Source organism: Panthera pardus, unplaced genomic scaffold (assembly GCF_024362965.1).
Source record: "Panthera pardus isolate Hobbes unplaced genomic scaffold, ASM2436296v1 HiC_scaffold_2, whole genome shotgun sequence".
NCBI classification, from domain to species: domain Eukaryota; kingdom Metazoa; phylum Chordata; class Mammalia; order Carnivora; family Felidae; genus Panthera; species Panthera pardus.
The window spans coordinates 85,017,456-85,025,280 of NW_026526765.1; the positions used below are offsets into that span (position 1 = coordinate 85,017,456).

The following is a 7,825-nucleotide window of genomic DNA, read 5'->3' on the forward strand; positions in this document are numbered from 1 at the left end:
CTATTATGTAATAGATAAGTCATAGGGATAAAAAGTACAGCATAGGGAATTTAGTCGATGATATTGTAACAGCATCACACGGTGACAGATTGTAGCTATACTTGCGTTCAGTCTGGCATAAATTTGTCCAATAGATTTGTCCAATCACTCCCTTGCACCCCTGCAACTAATGTAACATTATGTGAACTGCACTTCAATTTAAAAAATGCAAACACCGGTACACTCAGACATACACATACCCACAGTCATGCATAAATGTTGCTATTGATTATAATACTGTTTTTCCATTTAGCAAAGAAGAACTTTTATATTGTAGAAGGCATTTATTAGGATTTGGTTTCAAATTTTAGTAATTACTGTTTAGACATCTATTAAATTGTTACATATTATTTTCTTATTTACTTGTTGATGTGGTATAATGTTAAATTGGTTTCTGATACTGATATGGATCTCTGGATATCTAAGAGGAAAAAATTTCCTAGTTCTTAATGGAGTAGTATTCTTTAGTACAGCAATAGAATTCAAATTCCTAGCACTTTATATCAGTGTCAATCTATCATTATCAGGGAGATGAGTAAGTTGTTGGTTTTTGTCATAAATGGGATAAGGAAGTATTGATGAAGGGTGAGAAACTAGACACTTTAATAAGTTATTTTAAAGAAAGATAGATGAGAAATGATCACAAGGGTGCCTGGGTGGCTCAGTCAGTTAAGCATCTGACTTCAGCTCAGATCATGAGCTAACGGTTTGTGAGTTCAAGCCCCGCATCCAGCTCTGTGCTGACAGCTCAGAGCCTGGAGCCTGCTTCGGATTCTGTGTGTCTCTCTCTCTGCCCCTCCCCCCTCAATTTCTCTCTCTCTCTCTCTCTCTCTCTCTCTCTCAAAAATAAATAAAACATTAAAAATAGTTTAAAAAAAAGAAAATAAATGATCCCAAAAGGCAAATATCATAGATAAGCATTTTTCCTAGGGCAAGTCCAGTGAAAAACAGCCACATTATAGTTGTGTTAAATTTTAATAGAGGATGAATAAAATCATCAGGGATATGTTCAACTAACCATCTCTGTAACTGCCGACAATGAGCAAGAGACAGTGAGTCCTTTATTTTTATTTTTTTTTGACAGTGAGTCCTTTAAAAGCAGAGTGCTATTTCATTTATTGTTGTTGAAAATAAAGAAGAGGATGCTTTGGGAAGCTGGTATTTTATGATTTTATTTTAATTCTTTTCCTACTTGGGGAACTACTTGAAGTAGCTCATAGTTTCCATAGTAAACTACTTGGTTCTTATCTGCATAAAAATTTAATTACGGATTTATTCTCTAATTATCCTAAAACAGAAAAAACATTCTGGATTGCCCTAAAATGTGTGACATGACTCTGAACCCTCGCGCGTAAAGTGCTCATCATTTTGTTGATGTCTTAAATTCCTATCTCACCTTTGAAACGCATTTTTAACATATGATCTTTCTTGACTCTACCTGCAGGCTTGTTGGCAACGTTCCTCCCCCCACACACACTCAGCTGTATCCTTGTTTCTGATCAGTGTAATGGAAGTACACAGAGATGAAGGAAAAAACACAACAGAAATTCGAATCCTAAATCTGTTCCTTACTAACTGTGTGAGACGGAATGACTCACTGAAGGATTTCATTTTCTCATTTGCTAACTGGGTACTACTGCTTGCCTCGCAGGGCTGGTGCGAGTCTTTTATGAAAGAATGTGCGTTAAATCTCAACAAAATTAGTTCATCTTCACTGTATTCTAACACGTTTAATGTTTGTATTTATATTCATCATAAAATTCTTCTCCTGTTAGAATGTTTCGTCCATCTACTTGAGGTCAAGGACTATGTTTTATTCATCCTTGTACCTCATGTTTGACTCAATGAGTCGGGGAAATCAATTACTGTGCTCCAACCTCTGGGAATCAGAAAGACCAGAAAGTGCTTGCCCAGTTAATTCTTAAAGCTCGTTTAGATATTTGTTGAGAATACCTCCTGCAGTGCTTGTACCTTCTGTGTATTACTCCAAATACACAGGCATTAGTCCCTCACTAAGTGCTCATTGAAAATGTTTGCAAGAAAATAAATTGGTTTTGCTGCCTCATTCCAGTTTGCAAAGGATATAAGGGATACTTTCTATGACCTAATTATGAAACGTTTTTATTCCTGTGTGTCTGATGTCTGTTTAGTGTCAACATCAGTCTGGACAGTGGCTCTCAACCCTGTGACTTTGAGAAAGCTCCAGAAGCCTCCATTATGGGCAAATCCATGTGGAGCTGTGATACACAGGTGTAAAGCTATAAACTGACTCATTTCCACTAAAGAAAATGGGCCACTTGAAAGTACACTCCAGGGGCATAAATCCACTCCAGAGAGACCACCCTTGCACAGTCCAGGCTGCAGCTGCTCTGGAAGGTTTCCATTCTAGGCCAGTCCTGTCCTGAGATTTCTAGGAAACATTTATGTCTTGGTCCCTATGCCTATGCCACTTCCAGTCTTCTGTCATTTATCACAGCCTCAAACGAAAAGGCTCTAAGACTTTGAAATCTCTTATAAGAGCTATGCCAGGTTAAAAAGCATTTCACTGAATATTTACATGGCAGGAGGGTTACCATGATCACAAAGGTGGTTTTCCCAGGGTGAGGCTCATCCATTGCACTCTGGATGTGCTGACCTCTGTGATTTCCTCAAACCTGGGAAACTTGCCCGCAGGATTTGTGATAGTAGGGGACTGTAATCACACTGCCCTTTAAAAAAGGGGGGAAAAGGCATTTTCTTGAGGCAAATACAAACATTTCTTGGCCTACATTTCAAAGTTGGGAAGACTGGGTTGAAAGAAAACTAATACTTGGGTATCGTAGGTAATGATTCATGCCAAATCATTAGGAGAAATAAACAATTTCCACACAGTACCAAACAATCGTTCTTTGGATTAAGAGGGGAATACTATGAAGAAGAGGAAAGGTAATAGTGACTCAGGTAATGCTAATATTATCTTGACTTGATACAGCTGTTACTACTATTGTTTCTAATAGATAATTAGAGCATCAAGACATTAAGACACATTCATAATTGTATACCAAATGGAGCTCTGCCTCTGTAATTTTCTGCCTACCTTAGAGTCAATCAGTTATTATTATCAGAAGCATTAAAACTAGTTCTCTGTTTGTTTTGCCCATCACTTGTAGCAACCATACCATATTCTTCTCCCACAAATAACAGTCCTTCTAAATGCCCAGAAGATTTATGGCACTAAGGCCATACAAGTGCTCTTGTACATAAAAGGGCCAGTATATTCTCATATTCTCTGTCTCTATGTCTGTCACACACACACACACACACACACACACACACACACACACACACACACTTTCCTTCACATATACTCATGCTTTTCCTTTTTTTTTTCCTTAGGAAAAATAATAGGTATTAACAATGATTAACTTACATTTTTTTTAAAAAAGGACAATGGAAATCTATTTGCAAGTTTGAAATGCATTTTGATTATACTTAGAATTGTTTACACTATTTCCAAGGGATATCATCCCCAAAGCATATTTCACAAGAGCATGGAATTTTTATCATTCTTTTAAAAATATTCTACCAAATAATTTTCTGTCAAATTATTTTAAATGTTTTATTTATAAATTTTACCTTGTACCATAATTGATTAGTAAGTGCAACATTTAGTGTTCCACCATGTAAAGGAAATAATGATTTTACTTACCAAAATTAATGCTAACCAAATTAATTATGTAGTCCCTAATTGTGCTTTAAAATATTGGTATCAATCCCTGATAGAAAACACAAACACATTTTCTGCTTTTCATAAATTAATCAATTTATGTTAAATAATTGTCAGTAATAGATTTCTTTGTATTTCAAATAAGCATCTAACTACTCAGTACACTAGCTGGGGAAAAGTCAGTTAAAAGATAGTCCTGTGAGGCTAACGTAGAAAACTGAATGAATCAATATATATCATCTTGAAATGGAAAATATGAATTAAATGTTACAAAGTAGGAACTCACAAATTGGCTAGAATGTCTATCACAAGAAGTAATCTATTACAAACTAATCTGGGCCAACCAGATGTTATCTCTATTAGAACTGAATAATCAGAAGAATTTAATCATTTTCCAATGAACAATTATTCAATTAATTGCCTCTCTTGACCTTTCAGTTAAGGTTAGACTCTCATTGATGAAATCTTCATAAAACAATGCCAATAAAAACCATATTTATACAGGGAGCTCTGAAAGAGATCCCAATAGTCAGCGCTGAAACCATTTGAGTAAAAATAAATAAATAACAATAATATTGGGTTTTAACAAAGAATAAGATAATTATCCTTGAGTCTGTATTGATTTTATTTTTTTTATTTTCGTACTTAGAATTTTCATGCAATAGTATTGACTTTTTTCTCTTGATAAACAGTTCAATAAATTTTAACATATGTTATGGATCTGTGTAATAACCACCACAACCAGGACACAGAACAGTTCTATCACACCACAGAATTCTCTTGTGCCATCCTTTTATACTTACTTCCTCCCCTGACCTTATAGCCAGAATCACTCATCTGTTCTCTACGGTTGTTTTTCTTTTCAAAATTTCATACAAATGGAATCATACAGTATATATAACCTCCTACAACTGGCTTTTTTTCCCATTCTGCCTAATACCTTGCATGTATCAGCGGTTTGTTCGTTTTTTGTTGTTGCTGATTAGTATCCCATTGTATAGATACGCACAGTTTATTTACCCATGCAACCACTGAAGGACATTTGGGTTCATTCCAGCTGTGTATTTTTTTTTGTTTTGTTGTGTTTTTACAAATATGAATAGAGCTGCTATCAATATTTTTGTACAGATATTTGTGTAAACAGTGGTTTTCTCTTCTCCAGGCTTAAATACCGAGGAGTGGGATTGCTGGGTCATATGGTAAGTGTATGTTTCACTGTATAAAAAATTGCCACAATGTTTTCAGAGTGGCTGGCTATACCATTCTGCATTCCCACCGCTTTGCATGCTTGTCAGCCCTTAGTAAAGTCAGTATTTTTTATTTTTTTTAACTTAGTCATTCTCATAGATGTGTATAGTGGCATTGCATCATGATTTTAACTGGCGTTCCCCTAAAGACTAACAAGGTTGCACATACTCTCTTGTACATTTTGCCAGTTGTATCTCTTTCTGTTTGTTCAAATCCTGTGACCAACTTTTAAAGATTGTTTTCTGACTGTTGAATTTTGAAAGTTCTTCATATATTCTGAATACGTTTCACTTGTGGGTTGTTTAACCTACAAATATTTTTTACTCAATCTATAGTTGGTTTTCATTTCCTTAAAGTGTCTTTCACAGAGTCAGGATTTTTTTAATTCTGATAAAGTGTAATTTATCTTTTCCTTAAAACTTCATCTACCCCCAGCCACCTAAATTTTCTCTTATATCTTCCTCTAAAAGTTTTATAGTTTTGTGTTTTACATTTAGAGCTATGATTCATTTTGACTGAATTTCTGTGTGTAAAATGTAAGGTTAGGCTGAGTTTCATTTATTTTTCTGTTCCTTTCATCCAGTGTCACATTGTGTTGTAGCTTTATATTAAGTCTTAAAATTGTAGCTTTATATTATGACTTAAAATCAAGTAATGTAATTACTCCAAATCGACTTTTCTTTTACCAGGCTGATATAATAAATATTTGAATAAATAAATGCAGAAGGAGTCCATTTTCCTTACAGTAGTACTGGAAAAAATATAGAAGAAATGAGAAAAATATAAAATCACCAGTAGACCACCACAGTAGTTATCACTGTAAGCAATAGCCACAGATGAATACTAAAATTTTCAGTCAGCAAAAACTTAAGGAGAAACAGGGTAGTTGCATGGCCTCTAGGCATCTTCCCAAAATATTTATGTTACTATAATAGTTTGAACATATATTTTCAAATTCTTTGATACTCCTCCTTGAAGTAGGTGGAGCTTAATTTTCCTCCTCTGGAGTATTAGCTAACTTTAGTAACTCACTTATAACCAGTAGAATACGCAAAGGTAAAAATCATAATTTTACACTGGAGGAACCTGGAAGATAGCACTTCAACCAAGTGACCATGGTTAGCATCACCGTAATAAATCACACTGATATTAGGTACTCTGATACGATGCAATGGAAAGGGCACATCACGTTGTGGTGTACTTTCCAATAATGCATAACCTCAATCTAATCATGAGAAAACATCAGACAATCCCAAATGGCTAAAAAATACTGACCAGTACACTTCAAAAGTGTCAAGGTCATGAAAGGCAAGAAAAGGCTGAGACACTGTCACAGATTGGACAGGACTACAGAGACATCAAAGACTAAATGCAACAATGATATTCTGCACTAAATGCAGGGACAGTAAAAAGAGTAAAAAACACATAAAGTCTATAGTTTGGTTAATATTATTGCCTCAATGTTAATTTCTTAGTTTTGCTAAATACACCATGGTTATGTAATCTGTTAAGATTTGAGAATGATTTGTGAAGGGCATAGTGAATTCTCAGTGCTTCTTTGCAAATCTTCTATAAATGTAAATTATTTTAAAACAGAGTCGAAAAATGTTTCCCTTTTTCACTTATAAATCCCAAAGCATTAACAACCAAAATATTGACATTATTTGTGTATATATCCTCTATTAAAGTAATAATCATAATCATACCGAATTTTTTCACTCACAGAAAACTTACATATTTTTTTTTAATTTTTTCATTAAGTTAGTAACATTGAGTAGTGAATAAGTCCATACTGAGTATATGTTCTGCTGTTAGAGACTGTACTGTATACTTTTGGAAGGTATACCTATTGCGTTTCCAATATTTTCTCAGTGTTGCTTTCCTTTGATAAAAATGCCTTCAGGGGACGTCTCCTCCCTGCTCTCAGTTCACTTGGCTTTGTATGGCACTGTTTTAGGGTAGGCTTTGTATGGCGCTGTTCAAGGCTGGACCTTCAAAGTATTCCATATGCCTGGTGCTAATGGCATCGCATCAGATTTTAACTCGCATTCCCCTAAATGTTAACAAGGTTGCTCATATTCTCATGTATCTTTTTGCCAGTTGTATCTCTTTTTGCTTGTTCAAATCCTCTGACCCATTTTTAAAGATCGTTTTCTGATCATTGAATTTTGAAAGTTCTTCAAAGGATTCTAGGATGAATACTTTGCTTTTGGAGGTGCAATCAGAGATAATCCTGGGACAGTTTTTAAGTGCCTGGAAAATAACTATCTCTCATTGCACTTAACTGTTAGAGTTGATATAATCTTAATCGTGGAACTATTGGAACCCACGAGATGGAGATGAAATCAACACAAAGGAAAGCAGAACCAAGAGATGTGGAGAAAGAGAAAGAGAAATACCTGATCTTAATAACATTATTTAAGCTACTTTATTCAGCTATGACTAATGAATGTGATGGAAAACTGAACTCAGATTTTTCATTTTTATGAGATAATAAATTCCTTAATTCACATTTTATAATTTGGGAGGGGGTGTTAGAATTAGGTTTGCTTCAGAAAAGTCCCTCAAAATTATTGATGTAAATGTTAGATAGATAAACCTGAGGTACTTATTTGTAGTCTGAGATAAAGTAATAATGATTTATTTTGAACTCTATTGATCAATCCCATACCCATTCCATTTAAAGACGAAGTAGAAAATGACAACCCATCTATTCTTTCAGTTGCACACAACTGCAATTCAGTTGCAGATATTCGAAGAGAGCCCAAGACACATATCCTGATAAAGAATAAAGCAATCAAACAATGTGATAAAATTATTAGATAACTGTAT

General features: G+C 34.6%; 1 non-coding gene across 1 annotated transcript; it reads left to right on the forward strand.

Annotated features, from left to right (window-relative positions):
• Positions 1–2,588: 2,588 nt before the first annotated feature.
• Positions 2,589–2,751, forward strand: LOC128778470 (U1 spliceosomal RNA). The gene has a single exon (XR_008424056.1). It is a non-coding gene; the product is annotated as a U1 spliceosomal RNA (small nuclear RNA).
• Positions 2,752–7,825: the final 5,074 nt, after the last annotated feature.